Source organism: Neodiprion pinetum, chromosome 4, assembly GCF_021155775.2.
Source record: "Neodiprion pinetum isolate iyNeoPine1 chromosome 4, iyNeoPine1.2, whole genome shotgun sequence".
Taxonomy (NCBI): Eukaryota; Metazoa; Arthropoda; class Insecta; order Hymenoptera; family Diprionidae; genus Neodiprion; species Neodiprion pinetum.
This window is the reverse complement of record NC_060235.2, coordinates 19310127-19335583: the sequence shown is the minus strand read 5'-3', so window position 1 is coordinate 19335583 and position 25457 is coordinate 19310127. Positions and strand designations below refer to the sequence as shown.

The 25457-nt window shown below is 35.1% G+C and overlaps 1 protein-coding gene across 8 annotated transcripts in view; it reads left to right on the top strand.

The window, feature by feature from the left end:
* mub (poly(rC)-binding protein mub) overlaps positions 1-25457 on the top strand; it is a 128257-nt gene that overhangs the window by 32983 nt on the left and 69817 nt on the right. For 5 of the 8 annotated variants that reach the window (XR_006883005.2, XM_046624809.2, XM_046624806.2 and 2 more), the window contains exon 1: positions 6924-7208. The exons of 1 other annotated variant lie outside the window; for it this stretch is intronic. The gene's annotated coding sequence lies outside the window, so the exon portion shown is untranslated. Of the gene's footprint in view, positions 1-6923; positions 7209-25457 lie in introns of those variants that run through there. 2 more of the 8 variants (XM_046624808.2, XM_046624797.2) reach the window with 1 other exon arrangement.

Sequence of the window (25457 nt, the reverse complement as noted above, 5' to 3'; positions counted from 1 at the left end):
AAACCCGCGTCGGCCATTATTTAGGAATATACCGATCCGGGCGCCAAAGTGCATTGCGCGTATAGGCGATTCCCCGAATCATAGGCCAGCTTCCGAATGCCAAGACTTTCTTCGACTCACTTTACTTCAGCAGACGAAAAAAGTGCTGTTCCGGGCTGCTTTGTTCACTTCAAACTTTATACAAATATCTGCAACGTATTCACATTTTTCTTCTCAGTTAAGTTAGCGACTACAGATTAGTGAAGATAAAACACAAAAGTGAAGATAAACGCGGGCGAAAATCTTTTCGTACGATCAGATAAATTTATATGAAATTATATCATAAATTTTACCTGACGTAATTACGTAAAGTTGTACTAAAAAATTTGACACAATTTTGTATGATTCTATATATTCTTGTATAATGTTGTAACATTTTATCCAAATTTATTAGATCATGTAAGATTATATGAAACTTACGGTTCTTCAAAGTTTTTTATGATTCTGAAATATTTTGTGAATTTGCGTTAAATTATTTAAATTTATTTCAGCTTATTTAAAATTATAGAAAATCGTGTAAAATTGTGTGCTTACAATTTTATATGATCTTACCAGGTCAAGTTCCAGCTGTAATTTCATATAAATTTTATCTAATATCTAGATCCTGGAAGTGGATTACCAGAATAAATAATCGTTTTATTTTTTTTCACATTTTTTAAATATTCGTCTTTAGATCCCATCGAACCTTAGTGTCGGAAAAATCTCAAAACATGCTTTGAAATCATTAGCGAAAGAACGTTTCGTGATTTCAATTCATGGACCCTATTACTGTGACATTGTGGGTGTTGAGTACTTTTATTCCGAAGTGGTTCTCGCAACAGCTTCAAAAATACATATTTTCTATTTATCAGTGTGGAAAACTATGAAAACTTGATGAATACGACTGTTAAAAAAAATAATGTTCACTCATTTTCAAAATATTGAATAATAATATTGAAATCATTATTTAATATTCATTTCCGCCGATTATACAAAGTCTTATTTAATTTAGCAAACTTGTGATTATTGGCCTTCACTTTTTCTTGTCTTTCTTTGACATAAAAATGGCTAAATTGTTGGTAATTAGTGCCTTGCAAGAAACGCAGGATACAAAAGTTCAATTCATATTCACTTTGTAAATTTAATTTGGATCATCTACTTTTTTATATACGGATAAACAAAAACCGTTGAATTTCAAAGTCGAAACAGTGGCATATATTTTAAATATTCGAATCTTGAAGTGTGAATGGAAGTGAATTTTGATACTTATATATTTCACGATATGAAGATACAAAACCATAAATTCAAAGCAAGGGTGGTGATAATACCTTCACAAGGTAAAATTTCATTCACAATCGATGTATGAACAGGTCATCTCGTCGTCATCTTTTAAAGAATGTTGTTTTTTTTTTTTTAAATTATATTTCAAATAACAGCAACAACAATATTTGCAATCAAACTAAAGGTGTCAAATATTTTCTCGCATGAAAACGATTTACGAACAGCCGCCACACTAAAATTAAATGGAAATTGAAGTCAATCTGCGAGTGTATTTTCAAATGACAAACAGGAAAACGGAATCTCTAATTAGTGCATGCAGCCACAACGGCAGTCTCGTAAACTTTAAACTGCAGCTTTTGCGAATCCAATTACCGTGTTCCGCGAACTAGTTTAAGTGTAGTAGCGATTTTACCATTTTACACAATCGTTTCTCATCGTCGCAAATTGATCGTATGTCTTGACGCCTTATAAGATATCAGATATCAGAGTTGGCAGATTATTTTTTTCTCTCTTTTACAAATTATTTTCATATAAAATTCAGCGCAGTGATTGTTTCGTGTATTACGCTTTTGTGCCGATGAATTCATCGTGTTTGAAATCCCTGTTGTTATGACATGAGAACACCGTCGCAAAACATCGGCATGCATAATCCGAACAACTTATAAAGGTTCATCCTTTCCTCCGGTACTTCCGGTGTATGTTAATTAAAATCGATCCTAGAATTATATAGCAAGAATGTGATTAATATTCCAAGAGTTTGATACGGCCAGAAGAGTTTTTTATAATACGAACATAAATCTTATACTGTGAAAAATATTTTTTTATTAATAATAAATTCTTCTCGAATGAAATTTCTCGTTTTCAGTGGGCATGAGATCTTTCGGTGATTCTCATGAGTGTGCTGTAAGACAAATTTGATTCGGACGAAATTTTGTATAACATCAGAATTTTTTAATACTTTTTTTGACATTAAAAGGAAAATAATCAATACTCGTAGTTCAATAGAAATTTTCCTAAATCATGTACGGCTTCCATATTTAAATGTGGATCTGGACGTGTTAGTTTTCAAAATTAAAATGCAGCTTCCATTAAACTAATTAAAAATACTAACTCAATAACACTGGAAAATAAAATACTTAAGTAGAACTCGAATCCTTAGTCACGAATATACATACACCCAAATCTAATAAAAAAAATTAAATCCCAGCAAATGATTTTCATTCAATTTAAATTATTAATTATTCTTTTTTTTTCTGTTCTCTACGACAGAAGAATGACAAAACACGCTTTGATCGAAGTAAGTATTGTTAAATACCAGATTGATGAAGCAGGTTTAATTGAAAATAATGAAGGTAGAATGAAATTATTGAATGGAATAAGAAAAAGAAAAATTAGGAGTAGCTGCTAGAAGGAATTGCCAATATTCAAGGATCGCGGCTAACTTTTCGCGATAATTAAACATTGTTTCACTAGAAAAAGCTCGGTGGTTTAGGTTGCCTCGTCGCCGAGCAGATTCGCGAGTCACTAATTACGGGATCTTAAGACTTGCAGTAGCAGGCTTGTTTCTTCTTACCGAGCTTCGCGAAGCGTCGATCCATTGTCTCCGAGGTCTCGTAGAAGGTACACGAACAAAGTGCCTGCCTGCCTGCCGAGAAGGAACTCGCTTTCAGTTTTTCACCTAATTAACCTTTCATTCGTTACGCTGACGGATGTGCATCGGGCTCTTTCAATGTCAACTCGACCCATGATTTTTCCCTCATCAATTTTGATTAGCTTCAAAATTTTTCGCAAGTGTCCCCGATCTGAAAAAAGTACTACTGAATTTTTTTTCAGATTTTTCTCCTCGAAGTGTCAATTTTTCTGTGATTATTTAATCTCGTCTCAAAATACCCCCTTTTTAAAAACCGTGAAAAATTCTCAAATATCTTATTTTTTATCCCGATAGATCCGAGAGCCGTTTCATGGTGGAGTAATTTTTTTTTTTTTTTTTGCATTTCGAACATTTTAAACAAATAAAACATCACGTTTCAAATTTCAGAAAATTCTGAAAAAACAACCAACAATTCTGTGCTTGGTTCTGAATCTTTTGACTCAAAACTACAGAATTTTTTGTCATTTTTTTGAAAATTTCCGGAACGTTGAAACGTGATATTTTGTTTGTTCAATACGTTAAAAGTGCTGAAAGAAATAGAAGAAAATTCTTCCCGCCACGAGACGTTTATCAAAATGATCGTAGTGAAAAATTAGATATTTCAGATTTTTTAAAAAAGGTTGATTTTGAGGTGGGCCTGAGTAATTGAAAAATCGTGAAGCGAATCAAAGATGATGAGGGAAAATCAGCGTATATAACAGGGTGTTTCGTTTGAAAGCTAAATTTATGTTTTTTTCGAATTTTCGAACTCAACTTCGAAGCACATCTATAATTTTTGTTACTTTCTGTTATTTGCGACTTTTCTTCAGTCACGATGATAGGCTTTTCAAGCCTTTTATTTATACGATTTTTATCATTTTTCGTACATTTTATTTTTTTGCAGGATGTTTTTAAAAAATTACCGCATCGATTTTCAAAGAATCAAAGTCTGTACTTACATTTTTATCACCAATTTGGCGAAGAAATGGATTTTACTATTTTATATTGATCTACGCTCTAATTATTTTAACAAAAAAAAAAAAAAACGATTTAAAATTTCATGAATCGTATCGTCGTATTAGATTCGTTATTGCATAATATAATATTGTTGTATAATAGAATGGAAACAGATCTTTTGTGATGTGTAGATTCTACTGTACAATTTACAGTTAACCTGTTCAATCGATCTGCGGATTCGTCTACTTTATGAAAATAAAGTGAAATTATTGACGATATTAATGATAGATATAAATGGAATCGTCTGATTTAAAACGCGAATGCAAAACGCGAACCAGCATTTTCACTTTCTTTCGTAAACTCCTTTCGAAACGATTACTCAACATCCATGGTATATTTCAATTTGAAGAAGATAATAAGTCGTATTAACGATTTCATAATACTGCCAAATTTCTAGTGGTATGCACGTATTTAAAAAACCAAAAATCTGAAAATGTATATTCTTCAAATATGTTTTCGCATGACGATAAAATGTCAAGCTCTTAGAATTTCTGATGAAAAAAAATATTCACACTTTTTCAGGAAAAAAACGTTCTTGCCTTGTTAAAGTCAACTCCTCAGCACACTTTTTCAGTCGCACATTGTACGCGTGGTAAATTTTCGTCGAAAATCAAGAAACGAGATTGAAATTGAAGCGAAACAGTTATCCGGTTTATCCGTGAAAATTGAACTTTTCGGGGAGCGTTATTACCCTGAAAGCGGGTTTGAGGGAAGAGAAGTCGCGGTGCCCGAAATTACAAAACCTACGATCGATATCCAATTTACTTACGCAAAGTCGTCCCGCAAGTATGTCATCTACGCAATGTCACTTGCAGCTTTTCCTCACCTTCGCGAAAGCATCTCCTCTATAATTCTTTCAAAAAACTTGAATGGCAATAAAAATTTCAGAATTTTTAAAACGGCCTTCACGGATTCAGGCATGAATCTGTCGGTGGGGAAAAAAAAAACTCGAACAAACCGCGTTTCCAGGATTCGGAGCTTGCGCGGCAGGACCTGTTGCAATCCACAGGAGACTGCAGGACACGGTCTTCTTCCCTCATACGATTAGCACATTGACTCGCTTCACCGCACTGTTTATTTTACTCTGGCACAATATTGTCTGGTAAATGAGAATTCCGGAGCGACTGAATGTGTATGAATGTAAAGTAGTAGAATAAATATTCAAATACCTGAGATAATTTGATCGCCTTGCTGATTACGTATTTCAAATTGGCCAAGAGGGGGAAAGAAACAAATCCAGGATGCAAATGAATTAATATCTTTTTTCTTGATCTTAATCCGTCTTGTTTTAATAAATTCTTCCAGGCTTCTTCGGAATTAGGAATATTTCTTCGATACGTGTTCTCATTTTCACCAGGAAAAACCCGAGTTTAAAAAAAAAGTAACGTAACACCAATTACGTGCTGATTTGAATGAGCATAAAAATAAAGTACGAAATGCAATCAAATATTTGTTTCGAATCAATCCGTTTCGACGAGTTCTATAGGAGTAGTTTTGACTATTCGTATAATTGATTGAGTATTTTATATGGTTCATTAGATTATTTTCTACGCTGAATTTTGTATGATTTACAAGCGCACAGATGTACTTATCGTCGATATAGCTTCTGGTTAGAATTCAGATATTTTTACCAGACCACCTATCTCAGTGAAAATTGTTTTTCAACCTGTTTCACCTAGCATTCGTAAAATAATACGAAAGGATCGATTGCATGTTAAATATTCTTTATTATATGCAATAAGGTTTTTCCTCCGACTACTTTATGCAACCCTCCACATCCTTTAGAAGAAAAGATTTATTTCTTATATACATCTGTATTAGAACAAGCGGGCTTCAGCTGACCATAGCCAACCTGTAAGCTTCCCGTGTTTAAACTCGTTTCGAGCTGAAATAATGGTAACATGGACAACAAGAACAGCAACATCGTTATCTCGTTCGAACTTTGGAATCCGAAAGTGAAATTCGTGATCGGCGATCCGGAAAACCTTGAAATACCAATTCTCATTAGAATAGAAATGTTTGAATTTAAAATTTTGGTAATCCTACTTTAGATTCGTGATCAGCGACCCTTACGGTATCAATTTTCATTCGAATCCTTTCATCCCTTCTCAAGACACCATAATTTATTCAAATAATTTGAAAAGTACCGAACCGACCTGATCCAAAATCAAATCAGTCCCAAGTTTGAAAATATCGCGTCTATCGCCGTCAGAGTAATAAAAATCCAATAACTCGTTCTCGAGATATCGTGGGACAAAAAAATTGATCTGACGCGTACAGACGTCCATCCGAAACGTCGAAATCCGCTGGAAACTCGACTTTTCATTTTCGGGGCGATTGCAGCAGGTTCCTCCTTCCTCTGAAAGCAGAGAAGCGGCACTGAGAAATAGTTCATTTGTTATACTAACTAGAAAAATTCAGTAAAAAAGTTATCGTTAAAAAAAAAAAACTGCTTGAATATTGCTGGAATCGGGAAAAACGAGGTACGCGTAACCATTTTGCGCTATCGTCGATCCTTTTTTGATAATCGCAACGCAAAATCAGTTTCTTCGGTTTATTCCACCTTTTTAGTTGAACAAGGCTTTAACGTCAATTCATAGTTGCACGCGCATTGAATTTTCGCAACAGTTGCAAGAAAATATAGCAACAGTGATCGCAACGAGAAGGAATAGCAACGGATACTAGACTTTCCGGTAAAGGCTAGAAAACCAATGTTCATTTTCTACCTAAAACTATACTTTTCGATTGTGGTAAAAAATGAAAATAGTCAAGGACCGAGCGGTAACCGGAACTAAAAAATCTCTGTAAATGTTCGACTCGTTCGCCCAGTGTAGGTCGGTGTAGGTACGCAACGCGACTCCGTCCTCCGTCCTCCGTCAGGAGCTTTCGGGGGTGGGGTGGGGGTGTCGTTGCGCGTCGGGGGTGCGCGGGGCGGGAGTCGCAAGCACGCCGAGGACAGTGTCGCGCCAGCCCCCGGCCCCGCTGCACCACGTACCATAATCCAGGTCCAGACCTGCCTCTCTACCTGTTCTCTGTCCGCCCTGCAGCCGAGCTTTTGCCGCCGTAGCCGCCGCCGCCGCCGCATTAGCCGAGCGAAAAACGGTCCGGTTTCCCCGCATCCGCATCCGCATCCGCATCCGTCACCCGATCCACCTGCACGCGACGAGCCGACTACAGACTCACGATCAGTGCCGGCGAAGAACCCGTCCTCTCTGGATCATCCTGACCGACGGCAAGTCTTACTGCTACATTCGATTCCCTCGTGAGTTGTTAAGTCATACGTGCAGTGCGTGCATCTGCAGATCCATCATACACGAATCTTGTTTATCCATCATACACCCGGAGTTCGCCTGGCGACATTTTATCACACGCAATTCGATGTTAATAAACTTTCGGATAACGTAAAGCAGCGAGTGACGCCAAAGCTTTCTCACCGGACGAGCTTTCGCCTAACGCTTCACGCGAGTAATTGTGACACGACTGGATTTCCAAGTCTCCCAAACCTTTCGGGCTCTGGGTGTTGGGATCGTTGTGATATCGCGGGAACCGCGATTTATACACTCACGATTTATGCTTTGGACCGTCGCGTCCTCACTGCGGAGATAAATCTTGTTTGAAAAAGTTTTCTCGATATTAATCCCGATTCTAAAGGTCACGCGTTTCGAATTTTTTATATAACTTTCTTTCGATCATTCAAATTCGTAGCCATTTTTTACCGACCACTCGTTTCAACAATTCACGATTTTGGCACGAATGAAGCAGCACTTCGGATATATTGCGTGGATCGATCATTGATCTATCGATTTCTGACGAAACATCTTTTTTAAACAGAAAAACAAAGTTAATCCGAAGAAGTTTGATCGATTCAAGAAAAAATTTCGCTTTGATTCGATTCAAGTTTTACAATCTTTTTCCCCAAGTGTTTTCATTAAACTGAATAAAGAATAACAAATTAGTGATAATCTCAGACGTAATTGTTACATTATAGTATAGTTTGGTGTATTTGCTTCCTTTTCTCAATCAGCGTATGGATTGGGAGATATTTTATTACCGATTTTGAAAAAAAAAAGAATTCGCTCACGTTTATGGGAAAAGAAAAACAGTTTCAAAACTCTGTGAATATAATACAATTTTCAGTGAATTTATTAAATTTGAAAAAACAATCATTTCATCTGATTTTCAAAACTTGTTTTAACATTTTCGATTATTGAATTTAATCCTGATAATCGCACTGCATATGTAGAAATCATTTGTAATTAGATGCGATTACGAAAGTGAAAAGATTTTGAAAGCAGGATGTTGTTCTAGCACGAATTGCACAGTGGCGTTCTTTGACGAAATTTTCCCGCCACAATACTCAGCTAAAAACAGCAGAAAAACTCTCTTCTAATTGCGAACTCTGCCATAAAAAACCAATCTTGAATTTGATTAATTTTCTAACATATAATGCAAATCGCATCGATTGAAAACTGATCGGGCATATCATTATTAATAATTTTTGAAATGATTTATTCATGATTCGCATTTCATTTCGCAATTTACAACACATATGTTATACAGCCAACAGTTGTAGAGTATTACTATAAATTTGTCCAAAAACTGGATACCTCTTCAAGTCAAATAAAAAGAATCATAATTTTTCGTTGTCGGAACGATTTTCTTCAAACAGTCATCCGTAAGCGTTGATTCACAAGGTTGAAGTTGTTCGCAATTTTCAATTCCATTGCAGAAACTTGGATTTCAAAATATAAGTGCGTCTTGTTTTATTATGATTTGCGCAATTTCGAACAATTCTAAACTCGCGAAATTTTACGGTTCTTCCTCAAGATTAATCGTTACTGTTAACGTTACTAACTTCAACATGTCGTTGATTCTCGTTATTTCGCACACATCCCAAATTCACTTCTGATACATTTCTGATCTCTTAACGGCTCGAAGAAACAATTTTTACTCAATCTGAATTCCAGATTAATTCCAAGTTGTGAAATAACGATTATTTTCATAGAAATGCATCGTTGCAATAACGTTACTAACTTCAATCCTACATGTTGTTTACCAGCTTCAAACTTGCGTACTGTTTATTTTCTTCGCGCTGGGAAATATTTATGCAGTACAATACTTTTGAGAATTGAAAATTCTTCGCATAAGAATGAATATTTTACAGATATTTTGTTCGCGTTATATATTTTATTAAACTACATTAAATTTCAGGGAAAATCCAGGAAAAAAAGGCTACTATGAGTTAATTAATCATCGTTAACAATTACATCAAATCAGTTACTGCCGATAAAACGTGATAAAAGTGTTCGCAATAACAAGTGTTCAAAAAATTTACTGGACATGAGTTACTCTATGACAATAATTGATACCTTCCTTCATTATGTCGAAATTGGTTTTACATATTTTATTAATTAGCGGAAGTGGGTAACATTATTATATACGCGACGAAAAGTGAAGATAAAAAATTCAGTTATCAAAAATCGAAGAGATGGCAAAAAGGAAGGGAAAAATATGAGAGTAAAAGTCAGTACATCAACTAAAAAAAAAAAAAAAAACTTTGCATCCCATTTTTCGTTGCCAGCTCATTTTTTTTTTTTTTTCCAATTCTTACCGTATTTCAAATTTTTATTTAAATTCACTTGAATTTCGTACCAGCGAGATTGTTTTTATTCTTCTCTGTTGTTCATCCTTATTCCATACGTGGGATTGGAATCCCTGTCTCTAGTAAACATTCCAGCATTTTAAACGCACGGTGAAGAGGGTAGCTGCATGGACCACTGCTCGGATTATTATTCAATATGTAAATTATTTCCGCGGACACTTTACAAGGATAAAGAGAAAAAGCATTCTCTCTCTCTCTCTCTCTCTCTCTCTCTCTTTCTCTCTCTTCTTTTTTTGACGCGTTTTGAATTATGCAGACGAAAAGTACCGTGTCAAGGTTTTGACAACCGAGAAAAAAGAATTGCTGGTAAGCAACTGAAATTCAGTCGTACATAAACTCACTGGAAAATTTATCCACTACACATAAATTTGTAGTTAAATAAATTGGTGTCGGTGCTTTTTTTTTTTTAAAAAAAAGTTATTCGACCTCTCTTCGAATTGAATCAAATTTTTGATATTGGTTCGTATTGTACAAGTCAAAATTTAGTCGAGGTGTGGCTCGGATTTAATAACCGATTGCATTCGCAAATTCGGTATTTGTATGAAACGGTCTTGCAAGATATTCGATTTTTTTCTTTTATTTAACGATTCGCGATAAATTAATTTCCATTATCGCTATGGTGTTAATTATATTGACGCTGAACGAACCGTTCTTGTATCGCCGAAAGTATAATGGCTCGTGAAAAAATTTATCGTTGATAAAACAGTACGACAAATTATTCAGTTAATTAATTTTTTTGCCATGAAATCCGAGTTTTTCAAGTTTTGTGTAAAATTGACTCGTCGACTCCTGTAAGGTTTGCGCAAGATTTTCTTGTTTCGAGAAAAGTTTGCTCGTTCTCAGCTGTAACGATCACAATGCAAATTTAACTCGTTTCGCGTAAAGTTCATCGGAATTTAATTTACTTCGAGTCAAGTTACCGCGAAGTTTGCTTGTTTTATTTCAGGGTCGTGCAAATTTTGTCTACTTATTATCAAGCTCGAACAAATTGAACTTGTTTTGTTTGAAGTTTTGCAACAAATCCAACCTATTTTTAGTCAAACTCGTGCAAGTTTTACTTCCTTCATATAAATCTCGTACAGAAAAAATTTCGTTCTGTACAGAGTTTGGGAAAATTTTGCTACTTACATGTCCGGTTTGAAACAAAAAATATTTCTCGATCGACGTAAAATTAATAAACAAACTGTGCATCTTTACGTATATCTGTATAAATTTGTTCGTAATTTTCTAACATTAAAATGACATCTGCGAAAAATTGTATAAATTAAAGACAATCTTTAACCACTCGAAAATATTTCAAAATACGATTCAACAGTGCTTACATTTTTTATTTCGCAATGACAATGTTTCTGCTTTGATCGCATGGTCCGATATTATTCTTTTAACCGCGGCTGTATCGTTCGGCAATAATTTGCGCTTTCCGTTTCCCTTGGAATTTCTACTCTCTCAGTTTCTCTCATCTTGCTATTGCGATCATTCAATGATTTTTCAAGTATACGTGTATACAGATAAAACGCGCAGACAGCAGTCGTGCGGCAAATATTCGCTTTGCTCGGAGATGCGTGACTGGATGTAGAATATACGTGTATACAGGTTTGTATACATTCGTAGATACAGGTATAGCAGATAAGGTGAAACGGGGTGTTTCCCAGTCTCTGATAAGAAATTTCCTCGTTTCATTTCCCTCTTTTATTCCCGTTTCGTTCCGCGTTTTCGTTTCTTGTATTTCTTCCTTTTACTTTTTGCGATAAGTTTTTTTTTTTCTTTCCTTTCCTTCTCTTCGTATTTACACCTACTTCTTCTTTCCTTTTATCCGCTCCAGCGGATTCGTCGACTCGCCAAGGGTTATCTGCGTATGTGTTTGAAACGTTTCGAAGAGAAGCTCAGGTGAATAATTAAACAGGCCCCGGCAAAGGTGAAACTGACTCCTACGTCCACCTGCCTACATAATTTTCCCTCCGTTTTTTTGACACCTTCTTATTTGCGTCGAAGTTTGCCTAAACTTTGCTTGTCTTTTTTTATCGTTTCATTTATTCATTGGTTTATTCAGAGGGATAAACAGAAACGAAAATACAAGGAAATAATATGCATAAAAATATATTTTATCGATTTATTCGTATCAAGTAAAAACGACGAGAATAGGGAGCCAATAAAAAAAAAAAAAAACTCAATATTTATTCGAGGTCTGCGGAACGGGAAATATGTCAACGGCTTCGTTAGCATGCCGTATTGGCATCCGATATCCATGTGACGGACATTGCAATGCAGTGAGTATGTCAGTGTATTGTGTAGTGTAGATGGTATATGTGTGTATGTGTATGAGGGCATTTGAGAAAAAAAATAAATTACGATTTTCCCCCTAAGAAGCTTGTTTGAGTTTAAAGAAAGATTCTGTGAAAAAATGAGCATTGTACGTTATGCGGAAGATCGCGCTCCTTTGATTTTTCACTATTTTTCAAAATTTTCTGAATTTGTGAACAAACGCGTTGTAGCACTTGAGTTATTATTTCCTTCCTGATATTTATATTCAGACCAAGGATCACGATCCATAACACAACAACATATCAACCGGGAATCTTGTTCTCCTAAACTAAAGGTATACATTAAATTATAACCATTTTAAGGGATTGAATTAATGATGGAAAATTCGTTGGATACAATTCTCAAACATCAACCGAAGACTTGATATTACAAGTGTGGGTCTTCTTTGTGACGTGAATTGATGTTATGATTGATGTAAGCAATGATATAAAAAATTATTCGTAAATATAAAAAAAATGTAGAAAAGTGAAAAATCATATGAGCGCTTATTTTTTTGACAGAATCTTTCTCTTAACCTAAACAAACTTCTTACGGTGTGCCATTGTCAAAAATCGCAGATTACTTTTTTCTGAAACACCCCGATATGTATGCAGATACGCACTTCAATAAACTGTCAAAGATCAAGGGTCCGACAATTTATTCTGTAGCTGCAAGATTTTTTGTTTGAACAAAGGACGATATATTTTGAATTAAAAACTTACTACACAATCAATCTTCTTTCACCACGGTTTACAATTCTCGATCTTTCGTCAATCTGTCTCACGTCGAAGATACATCATTTCGTATCACGAATTTGTAATTCGATTTCTTCTATTAATCGGTGCAACTATCACAGTTTGTTTTCTTTATTCGAAGAAAAATTGGCGTAATTGAGAATAGGAATCGACAGATGATTTCAGTTTGTTATAAAACAATATATCGCGTTTGATTATCGTGAAAATACTAATAACGACCACAATTTATTGAACTAATTGAGTCGAAATTACACAAGATTACGCACAGGATAAAAGCGAAATGACAGCCTTATTGTATAAAATCGTGCAATATCTTTTTGTAACTAACGCGACAATTCGATGTTGGCGGATGATTAAACAATCGATGCTGAGACCTCGTCATTTAATCGAAAATATGCAGTTAACTTAAAAAAACAGACTCACCGTAACAGTAATCAGAAAACGCGATATTGCACTGAAAAACATTTTATCCGTTATAGTAACTAGAAAAATTTAGTGAAACAGGTATCGTTAAAAAAACTGTTCGAATATTATTGGAATTACGAAAAACGAGGTACGCGTAACCATTTTGCGCTATCGTCGATCCTTTTTTGGTAATCGCAACGCAAAATCAGTTTCTTCGGTTTACTCTACTTTTTTAATTAAATAAGACTTTAACGTCAATTTATAGCTGCACATCATTAAATTTTCGCAACAGATATAAGAAAATCTAGTAACAACGATGGTAATGAGACAGAATAGTAACGGATAAAACTAATTTTCATTTCGTACCTAGAACTATATTTTCCGATTGTGGTAAAAAATGAAAATATTTAAGGACTGAGCGGCAATCGGAACTACAAATTTCTCTCAGCGTGACACCTATAATCACACTAATTTAAAAAATATTCGAACCGTCACTCCTACGAAACCTATTCTTTTACCGATAGAATTTTCTAGTAACTGTACAAAAATGAAACTCATCTCAGTGTGTACATATTTTTTCCAAGCACTAAAATGACCGTTTTACATACTAACTCAGCTGGTCGAAAGCAAAAAAATTTCGCCATTCGGACGTGACACGAAAGCTTTCACGGCAGCGGTTGAACTTGCGGTCATATCAGCCCTTCTGCAGGCAAACGCATTTCCGCGTTCGTGTTTCTGACGCTTCTACCTGCATTACGTGATCCGAACACACGCCTACGGATGTGTGAAAGCGAAGGCACACACACGCGTAACAAGTTACAGCGATTTACACGACCGAGTGACGGTGATAACGGATTTACGCCCCCCGGGTTTGACTCCCCGGTCAACGCCTCTCGCGAATCCGACGATCTGACCGTCAAACTTTCCGCATCGGACGTACAGTCGGATGAAAATATTAGTCGAAACAAAAACGTGACGATACAGAGATTTAACGAGTATTGGTCAAATAAAAAATACTACGAACCAAACGCTAAAGAGAACGAGCGAAGATGATCGAGGTGAATCTGATTGGAGAAAACTGCGTGATCCAGATAAAAACGTTGCAAAACTGAATTAAAATTGTGATATGATTTTTTTGATAAAAAAAAAAAAAAAAAAAAATATTATAACAGTGAGAGTTCTATGATGTAGTTGAAATAACAATAAATTTGTGCTTCAATTTCAGTGTTTTAACATTTTCTCCCTGATCACTGAAACTTTTATAGTCGAATGATCCTAGCTTAACCTCACCGATACTATTTAACCCTCTGTTTCAACCAGTTTACGATTCAACACTTTTTTCACCTGACTGTACACCCCGTATCATCCTTAAATATATATTATTGTAAATATTAATACAAATACTCACCTTAAATATAAATACATTCAAGATAAGATTTTGTAACGCTGAATTTTAAACATAATTGACTCATGCAAAACAAGTTATTAACTTCACAGAAGCATTCTCGGTAACAATATAATGAATTTAGTGCTAAATCACAAGATTCTTGTCTGTAAATTAAAATGATTCTATATACCGGATTTTTTCTATATCGATTGACGAGCTCAAGAAAAAATCTGTTTCGGACAAATCGTCGGGAATTCAGAAACGAATAAAATAATCTATTGTTCTTGAAAATCTGACAAATTATATACTTTTCTCGTAAATAATAGCAGATTAATGTGATTTCTCTGACTATTGTGTCTATTACTGTAGCGTTTACAAAATTTTTCCTGTAATATAGAATGACATAACTGAAAAAATATTCCTCACAATTTTTAAACGAGTATTTGTTGAATTCAGATTGCATCTGATTGTATTTTGGTAATTCGAACACCTACAGTCGATATTCGACAGAGATTTTACATAAAGTTCTGACATGATGTAATCAAAAAATTGATTCTAAAATTTCTCGCGAAAATCTCTTGAAAATTTATCTACGACGTCGATTATACGTGTTAAAAATATTTCAGAAATTTTTTTTTATACTTATAACAGAATTTTTATAAAACTCAATTCGTACGTCTGAAAACTTTTTATAAAATCTCTATTGAATACCTTAGAATAACATGAAAAATCAGAAATAACGTCGGAGTTAATAAGACTATATAATCCAGATATTTTCAGACTTGTTACAATCCTTGAGAATTCGTGGTTTACAAACGTCAAATTTCTTGTCTTTAAATGTCTGAATAAAAGTGAAAAAAATTTTTACACCCTACCGATTAGATGGATAAAAACGTTATTCTTCTGCAAAACTGTTTCTCTCTTTATATCGAAATTTTCATATACATCTGTTGTACCCAATGACTGATATTGTTATCGTAGAGCTAATTGCACGAAAATAGGCTTGCTAAGAGGCTGCGAATTTATGTTACGCGTATAACGTGCGTCACAAGGAGCAAAGAGACGAGAATGAGAGGAGCTTCAGTCTGGCGCAGCTGGAGGTCGAGGTCTGTCGTGCTTTTTTCTTCATTCTCCTTCCTTTTTCTTCATTTACCTCTTCATTTGCAGAAGAACAGAGACACGTGTATGATTTGTAGGAATATCTGTAAGTACAACTCCGCGCATATATCTATGCCGGACAACAACGCAATGCAACGAGATAACTTGCAGCTCCGCAATTTGGAGAGAGAGAGAGAGAGGGAGAGAGACAGAGAGAAAGTTATTATTATACAACGAGCTTTTGATTATTTGCATACAGTATAAGCTATATTTATACGCCTCTGCTCTGGAATTTTCGTTGCGTTGGCATTAAATTTAAAATCGGATGAGCGGTTATTTTTCTATAACTAGAGATTCGATTGCACGAATCTGATTCTATGCGCAGAAAAAGAAAACAAAAAAAAGAAGAAAAAAAAAAAATTCACACAGTAAACAGGAATTAGTCATTACACAAAAGTGTGACGATTGATTGGATCATTTTCAGCTTATCAATCACCGAAAATTGGACTTTTTTTTCGCAACATTTCGATTTAATAGTTATCTCAAATAATGCTAATTAATCGAGGTACTGATTAGCTAGATATTTATTCGAGATTTGCAGAGCATTGAATTGAAAAAAAAAGCGGATCATTTGCTATACAGAATGGTGGAAATCCAGCGATTATTTCGTTCGTCAAACAGCGAAGCGTTCGGTTGAATCTGTTCCATCTGATTAGCAAATACATTCGATTGAGCTTTATTTTGATCAAATACGTAATTGCAATGAAAGGTATGTTCGAAATTTTTGCGTTCGTAATTTGAGACGGTGAAATTTGACGTAAGAATTCGGCAGGAAATAAAAACGTTGCAAAAAATATCGAAACTTCGAAACATAGCAGAGCCACTTTTGCCTTTCACAGTCTTCCTTGAGAAATCGCGCAAATCTACTTCGCACATATTATTTCCAAGTCTCGAGGAAACGAACGTTGCACGAATCTGCGACGGGCGAGTAGAATCGTGAATTTTCGAGTGTTGAATCGAGGTTTTGGCAGAAGCCGGCAGAGCCGATCTAATATTACCAAGGGGAGCGCGAACGAGGTGTGATAATTAATTCCATTCGGCGGCGCCGCTTCGCAGCTTTTTAGGGAGAGTCAGGATCGAACGGTGAGAATGGGAGAATCAGAGCTTTGAGCTTCCACGATAATCGAACGAAGTTTCCATAGCATTGTTTTCCGAAAAGATAATTCCCGTAAACAATTAAACGACGATCCGCGGAGTTTTGAAATTGGAGAAAAACCTGGAAAAATTCGAAAATTTTTTTTTTTACCATTTTAAATACAATATTGAATCGTTTCTCCATATATCCTTTCGAAATTCAATGCCTCGGTAAAAATAGAACAAACTACTGGGGAAAAAAAAAAAAAAAAAAAAAACCAAGAAAAGTCAAAACGTGTCGTTACTTTTTTAAATACAACTTTAAATCGTTTCCCCATATATTCTGTCGAAATTCAATGTCTCGGTAAAAATCGAATCAACTTTTGCCCATCGCGCCGAAAGTGTTAATTAACGCTTGTATCGTCTGATTCTTAGCCCGCGATTGTTTCAACAAGATTGATGATCTCGAAGTTTAATTTAATTCTGTGAAAATTTGGAGCGTAATTTTCACCTTAGTGCCGGGCATGCTGACCCAGTTTCTCTGATATATGCGCGGACTGTATCCATGCGTCTGAATGTGTGTGATGCCGACGTATACATATCTCGTATATATACCTATATATATGTTTATGTATATATACGCTGCAGCGCTTGCTGAACGAATATTGACGCACGTCTGCCGGATGTAAATGTCACATAATAGCGCGAAACGTTCCAAATAGGGTGAGAGTTTCATCGAAAATTCGGTCTAGTTTGAGTTTTTATTCATTTTTTTAATTATTTTACTTCAGGTCTTTCATCGTTTTACGGGTACTGATAATACGTAATATGTAATACCTAGGTATATGTTATATTTCAATAGCGATTTAAAACCGATCATTGTTCAACTCAAAATTTCAACGATTGGTTTTCCAATGATAAGAGTTACGAGGTTGATTAGTTTTTCCTTTTTTTTTTTTTTATAATACCAGGATCGTTCACGGCTGGAAAAATATTTGAAATGATCCGGTGTCGCATCGATTAAATATTCTATTTTATCAAACGAAAATTAATAATCTGTATAAATAATATGCAGAAGAAAAAATAATCTATCTAAATATCGCTGCGTAATCGTGGAACAATATTTTTTTTTTTTTTACGATTCTTTTTTCACATTTCTTTTACTTTTCCGAAACCAGACGAATTTTAAAAGGCAGACCGACGCGCCGTTTTAACTTTTCTGCCGTGTTTTTACCATCAATGAATTCAAAGTCCTCGACAAAATTGGCAAACATTTTCTTTCGATCCGATTATGAATAAGCATCTGAATTACGAAAAGAATTTTTCAAGGCTTTGATCTACCAAGTTCATAAATTGATCGGCGAAATATCGAAAGCAATAACTGTTATATTCGTCATGGCTGTTGAGCATTTCGATCAGTACCCTAAATTTTTTCACATTTGTTTCAATAAATTAGTGTTATGTATGATTTTTGAAAACCGGCATATCTTTAGTTTTACCGTAAAAAAGCATTCGCTCCTAAATCTTGTTTGAATTTTTTGAAGATACAAAAATTAAAGAAAAAAAAAAAAAAAAAACACAAGCAATTGACAGTTGCTTGTGGGCTGCTGGTCAAACATTTTTATACATAACCCAGGATTTCGAAATTTTTTTTTTCAGATTTTCCCAAAAAAAAGATTTCTTTTTTTTTTATGATAAAAAAATTGCGAACAATGAAACAGTTTGGAATAATCAGATATCTAAGATGGCACGTTGGTTTTTCAAAAATCATAAGTAAAGCAAATTTACCAAAAAAAAAAGGTTGAAAAATATTCAGGGTACTATTTCGAAATCGGAACAATTCCACAAAAAGTTTTCAACAAAACCAGAAATGGCGAGCATTGGGAGCGACGTTAATCGAGTTGGCATGGAATGCCCCATATACGATCCGTGCGATTGAAACGAGTTGATAACATTTACCTACCTAAGCTCGAATACCGATAGTTAAAAGGGCCACGAGCTTATATCTCAGGGTCATAAAACTGCATAATTTAACGATCCGTGCGACACTGAGCTAACCGAATGATTCGGCAATGCGTCTTATTCCTCCATGGGGGAGCAATTCTCCTCGACGATAAATTCTCGCCCTTATATACTCGTAAAATTCCTATTTATATGCTGCATTTACATTACACGTATGCATGTACATAAGCAATATACACACATACGTGTATATGCATATAAAATATAAATGACGGATTCTCCGTCAACTCGGCTACTTTTTTTTCGACCATCTCAGATCTGCCCCATAATTGGTTATATCAAAGTACTACTAAAAGTTACTCTATGTGAATTTTTTCAGATTTTTTAATTCATTATTTGAGAAATTGCCGTTTTTTTTTCAAACGAATATATCTCGGAAACTTGAAGTAACTGAAAAAAAAAAATGACTCAACATAAAAGTTGTAGTTTTTTGTTAGCTTTCGAGAGGAATTTTTGAAAAAATTGTTACGTTCCGTTAACGCTGACTTTTTACCAAAAAAGGAAGAAATTATTTTTTTTATACAAAAAGGACCCTTTTTTTTGCTGAAAAAATTACAGAGTCTTCGAATATGTGTGACAATATCGCCAAAAAATCGCCAGAGTGACACGGATCGAGGTTCTAGGGTAAAAAAAATGAAGCCACACAAATTCGGTCGAGGTTCCGGTGTAGAAAAATTAATTTGTGTGGCTTAATTTTTTTTACCCTAGAACCTCGATCCGTGTCACTCTGGCGATTTTTTGGCGATATTGTCACACATATTCGAAGACTCTGTAATTTTTTCAGCAAAAAAAAAAGCGAAGGTTATAGAACAGTGCGATAGGTGTATAAATGCGATGCATACAAAAGGGTGAGAGGAAATGGAGACGATGGAGAATATTAAAGCGAAACGCAAGGTGCTCGGGAATAATATTGGTGTACATGTGAGTACGAGATACGTAACGTGTATTATATGCGTAACTGTGATACGCGTATGTGCAAGTATATTTAGTGAGTCGTTAATTGAACAAATCTAATCCCGCAACGACGTGATACGAACCCTTTTCAAGGATAAGTCTAAAGCCATGTTTTGATCTACGAATAAACTGGTTGGAAGATTCATGGAATTGTGTTAAAATATAGCGAGTCTATAAATGCAGAAGCTGTTGAACTTTGTTGCAAATGAATTATTGTGGTTATTTTTTATCGAGGTCTTTAATTTTATTACGAGATATTCGTGGATGGGTCGCAATGATTTTCAGAAAACTGTAAATCGTTTACAATGATGAAATTAGAAATAAGAGATGACAGATGTCAATTTTTCATTTAAATTTTATGTAAAATAGTAGACTCGTAAGATTCTGCTCGATTTCAATCTGAGGTTACTGATTTTATTGGGAATATTATTCTCTAAAATTACATTACGATTGAATTATTTTTTTTTTATTTGGCACGCTAGTATGATCGATCTTTCAAGATTAGATTGATTCTGATTTTTTTTAACAAAATTAACAACGACATCGAATTGACTGTTGGAAAGAGAAGATAATTCTGCGAATCGATAAAAGAAATAAGCTATCGTGAAGTGAAATCGAACAAGTGTATCAGATTTTTTAGCATTCCGACAAAATTTGAAATCTGTAAAAATCGATACTAAAACTTTTGAATATTCTTTCAGTAGTTTTTTCTTCTCGCATTTTCGGCGCCAATCTCGTAATAAGTTTACCGATCAATATTGATTAATTTCGACTCGCGAACCTTGTAAGAACCTATAAATGGAACTAAAAACTACGATTTCGAATTTAGGACGTTCACTTGCGACGAAAAATTTTCTATAAATAAAAATCAATTTCGCACATATTATATCAAATATTGCACCTAATATGCTGCTGAAAAAAAATACCAATGAAAAAATATCTTCCGTATCATTTTTCACTCGTGGAAATATAAAGGAGGAGTTGAAAAGATTACCTGGATATCTACCGCGTATGTATTGTGAATAACAAATACACACGAATGGTGAAAGGATATATACGAGGGATCGTTGAGGGAGTTAAGCCGAGGTATTCAACTCCTCGAATCGGGAAAACGAGCCACCTGTCGAGTGTCCGATTTCCACTTTCCGCGCCCTTAAGCCATACTCCCTATGCATATACATGCACGTATTACACCATCCACATATAACAAACACAACTTATTCTACAGGGTGAAACGCCCCCGTGTCGCAGCCTCGAGCAAATTTTTATCCAAGTACTTTGTACAGTTATGACACTTCTTTCCTGTACAGTAGATACGGCGAGATTCAACATTATCAGATTTCAAATTTACAATATCAACGTGTACGTATTGCGTAAGGTGAGATTATTTACTTTTTTGACGGAGAGTAAGGGTTTTTTTTTTTTTTTTTTTTTTTTTTTTACACTCAAGACCAAAGGATTTCACGGTATTTCACCATTTTTCGATCACATATTTTTGAACCCTATATTTTGGCCCGAACTTTGTTACTCGGGGATTTTTCCGGGTCGCTGATCACGAATCCGATAATTTATAGATCCAAGATGGCGGATCCAATATTAAGATTGTAAAATCGACAAAACTATCAAAATTCGACGATACTGAGCGAAAATTGTTTCACGAGGTTTTTGGGGTCGCTGATCACGAACCTGGTGTCTGAATTTCATAATTTCTAAATCCGAGATGTAAACAAACTGTGATAAGGCTAGGAAATGAAGATTTTTGAGATGGGACGCCGAGCATCCGACTGCGAACGAAAGGATTAAAATAATTGAAAACGAAGCGTACGAATATTTGTACACAAATGGAAACTTGATGTAATACCACGAACGTCGGAATATAAAAGGAAAATTGAAATGATGTATAACGAGGAGTCGGAAATTACTAATGAGAGTGAAAAATGAAAAGTGCACTATAAATATAGACGTGCATCTATAACATACCTGTGTATAGGTTATAGGTATTAAAATGTTTTATGCGGCGAGAGAATTTCAGAAGCTCGCCGTGATTGGCAAAAGCTTTCAAGCGCGCGGATTCGCGATCCCTTAATTCTACGTTCACTCCTGTGAATTTATGTCAAAAGCTGACACAAGCGCTCGTACAAACAGCAAATATCCAAATATCCCACTAATTTTCAAACTATTTCCTCACAACGAAAAAAGGATAATATCATTATTCTTCTTTGCGATTTATTACCAGTTTAGAAATATTCGATGAAACAGTAAATTTCGTTCATTTCGCTGGTCAAAAAATTATCAGGTTCTAAACGAATCATTTTAACCTCTTGCTCTAGCTGGAGAACATAAATAGAGATATTTTTTCTGCCTCTCTTCGTTCGAATAATCAACTGCTTTGTAGATTCTATGTGGTGGAACGAATAAGATCACCATATGGTTATACCGAGATAATTTATTTCTTCGATTTGAAATATATCGCAAACAATTGTTGTGAGGCAATAAATTGGGAAATAATATCAGGTATAAAAAAAAACCTCCGGCAGAATCACATCAATTTAAAGTCCGTTAAAAATGTCTAATAATAATAATAATAATAATAATAATAATGATAACAACAATAATTCTGCGTTATCCTTAAACGTAATCGTCGTTAACACCGTAACATATTATATATACGTATATAAGGTATAATATTTTTTCCCCGTTCCTTTTTCAATCCCTATTCGTACAATAATAACAGGCAGGCAGACACGCACGCACACACACACACACACAGAGATGTTTACGAGGAAAAAGTGCGTGCTCGACAATGTTTGAAGGTAATTAATTCGTTCGAAGAGAGGGTAAAGTTTATTGTTCAGCGGTAGAATGTTAAAGGTGCCTCTAAGCGGGGGTCACGCCGCGTAAATTTTTGCAAGGCGTTTAATACGAAGGAAAATTGTCGTCAAAGTATTCGCGTTGAATGCGTATACTCGTATATATATATATATGTACGATATAGATGTATAGGCAAAACGAGAGGGTCGCGCGAGGAGCCGCGAGGCCATTAACAACTTTACATTAATTCGGACAACTGTATAACCAGCGTGAAATTTCTCCCCCCTACTTTTCTCGCTTGAGACGTTAATGTACAAATAAATACCCGCCGGTCCCTCTTACACGTGTAATACAATGTGTATAATGCGCGTGTTCACGGTGTATAAAGTGTTTTATCCATGAACTCAGATCGGTAACGAGCTCTTAATGTGCGCAAAAAATCACCGTTCTTCTGAACGTATATTTCCACGTTTTGCTACATTCCGTGGAAAAAAAAAAAAACGCCACACTGAGTTAATGTTGCGAGATGTGTGATAAAAAAAAAAGTAAAGAAAAAGAAAATGCAACGCGGAAAGGGACGAGAGACATTTTAACGTAACGGCGTTTTTTTTTTTTTACGTGAAATCGATACCTTTTACTTTAAGTATTATTGTTGAAAATAAGACTTTTCATTTAATATCATGAAATATACGCTAGTTTTTATTCCGCACAGTGATTCAACTGCGATAACTGCTGCAATTTACTCGTCCGGTACAAAGCACGTGTTTGGATCGATTTAGAAACTTTTTCAATTGTTTCAGTTTCCTTTAATAGTCCAAGAATCGGACGATATTCAAAAGTTCGACTCATATTCCACAATCTTGATTCATCGATTTTTTTTAGTGATAAAAATTATCGAACTTCATTCTATTGTACAAAGAATCTAGTCTCAATACGAATGAAGCACACTGATATTTTTACAATGCAAAAGGACGAGTCGAGAATAACAAATGATCTCAGATGATTTGTCAAGAATTCAACCTGAGGAACAAAGGCACACAAAAAATTCATCAAAATTGTGCTCAAGGTATACTTGTGATTTAACATTTTCGGTTGAAAAACTTGAACGTGTACACTCGATAATTCCTTAAGAGTTTCATCTGCAGCCTGGGATAGAAGCCATATTTGGAAACCGTACAAGTTTTTCTATAACCGTATTAAGCGAGGGAGCTTAATTTGCTGATGTGAAATAACGATATCGCATTCAGGAATATACAACTCACAAGTACCCTTGACATACTTATTATCGTCATTATTATTATGATTATTATTCGAGACGAAAGTACGCAAAGCGCGGAAGAAATTTTTGGCAATTTAAAATACAAAAATACAAAAACCCTTTCATAAGACAGAATGCAAGGCACTTCTTTAAAAAGGGGAAAAAAAATTGGGATGAATAAGAATCGAGGAAATGAAAAAAATAATTCTTCAAATTGTAGATTTTTTTGTAAAATTATTCTTCCGCTTCTTATCGTTCTCCTTGACATTTATTCGATCGGTTCTCACATTATGCGAACGTATCCTATGAGAAAGAGCTCGGAGAGCGCTTTACTCGCGGCTGTTCCTGAGGGTCACCGCGTCGTTTATTAGAGCCACCTAATCTATTTTAATAACCTCGCTGCAAGGAACGCAATTACGTACGCACTGCACTGCAATCCAATGCTATGCAACGCGCTACGCTGACCGCGTGTCGCGACGAGTCTTAGAAACTGTGAAAGCTCGGTAAGAATACAGGTGGAATAATATTACAATCGCTGCACAAAGTGTGATAAACAAATCAGGAAATTATTGGGAAAAAATTTACCCAGGTACGTAACATAACCTAATATGAGTTTTAATTAGCGGCCAGTTGATCGAACAGCAAAGTATTAAAATTTCTTTGTATCTACGTCGGTTGAAACAGAAGCACAAGAAGAACGTGATTCGATCACTTGAAACGATTTGAATGTTGAGCTAAAGTATATTAGACGGATGGACAATATGGACGCCACGGATGAAAATAAAGATGGCCGCTCGTGAATTCGTCACTTCGAATTTTATTTCGATTGCGAAATCGCTCGTAGCAATCGCTGTTCGATCAGCGCTGATTTAGTTCAAGGGAAACGATGGCAAGAATGTTTCAGTAGTGATTTCGCCCTCGGCGATGATATGAAAACGGTGATTTCGTCAAACGCGAAATTCACGATATCAGTACTTGTACTAAATCAGAAACCAAATTGGCGTGTTTTCAAAACGACAGCGTGGCAATTTAATTGGGACCTAACCGATAACGAAGCTATTTAAAAATTAAAAAATTCCCGACGGCAAATGTACAAAAGATTTTAACAAAAATTCCAATTCGTAACGTTGCACGAAAACTGAGTTGTAGGTAATTGCATACGCATAGTCGTTAAAAATGTAAAAATTCTCCAAAATGTGGTTCATAGTTAAAATTTGTATGTTATTTATTTTTTATATTACAAAAAAAAAAACAGACGCTTCAACATATTTGGGAGTGCATCATCCGCGCTTAATTACGTTGGGTAATTACTCGAGTTAACTGGATTGGTAGAATATTAATAAGATGAATTGAATTCTTGAGCAGGAGTCCTTGCATATACAGGTCCATATGTGACACATGTACTGCATAATTATACGTTTGTTGCGTTCACCATTCGTGCACCGACCTCTGCGTAATTAGCTCGTTAATTTTAATCACCCGTCTCTCTTCATTCCTGCTACACCCACGTTACAGAGGTTTCGAGACGTGTGTTTAATAATTGTACATGTCCTATTATGTACATAACACTATTTACATTTCATTTGTCGACCGCATTGCGACGGTAAATTTTGACACTTCCATATTATATACGCGCATATTTACAAAGAAGCATATTTTACTGTAATTTTTTGTAACATATAATGATAAAACAAAGATTATTCGCGCAAAAATCTTGGATCTCC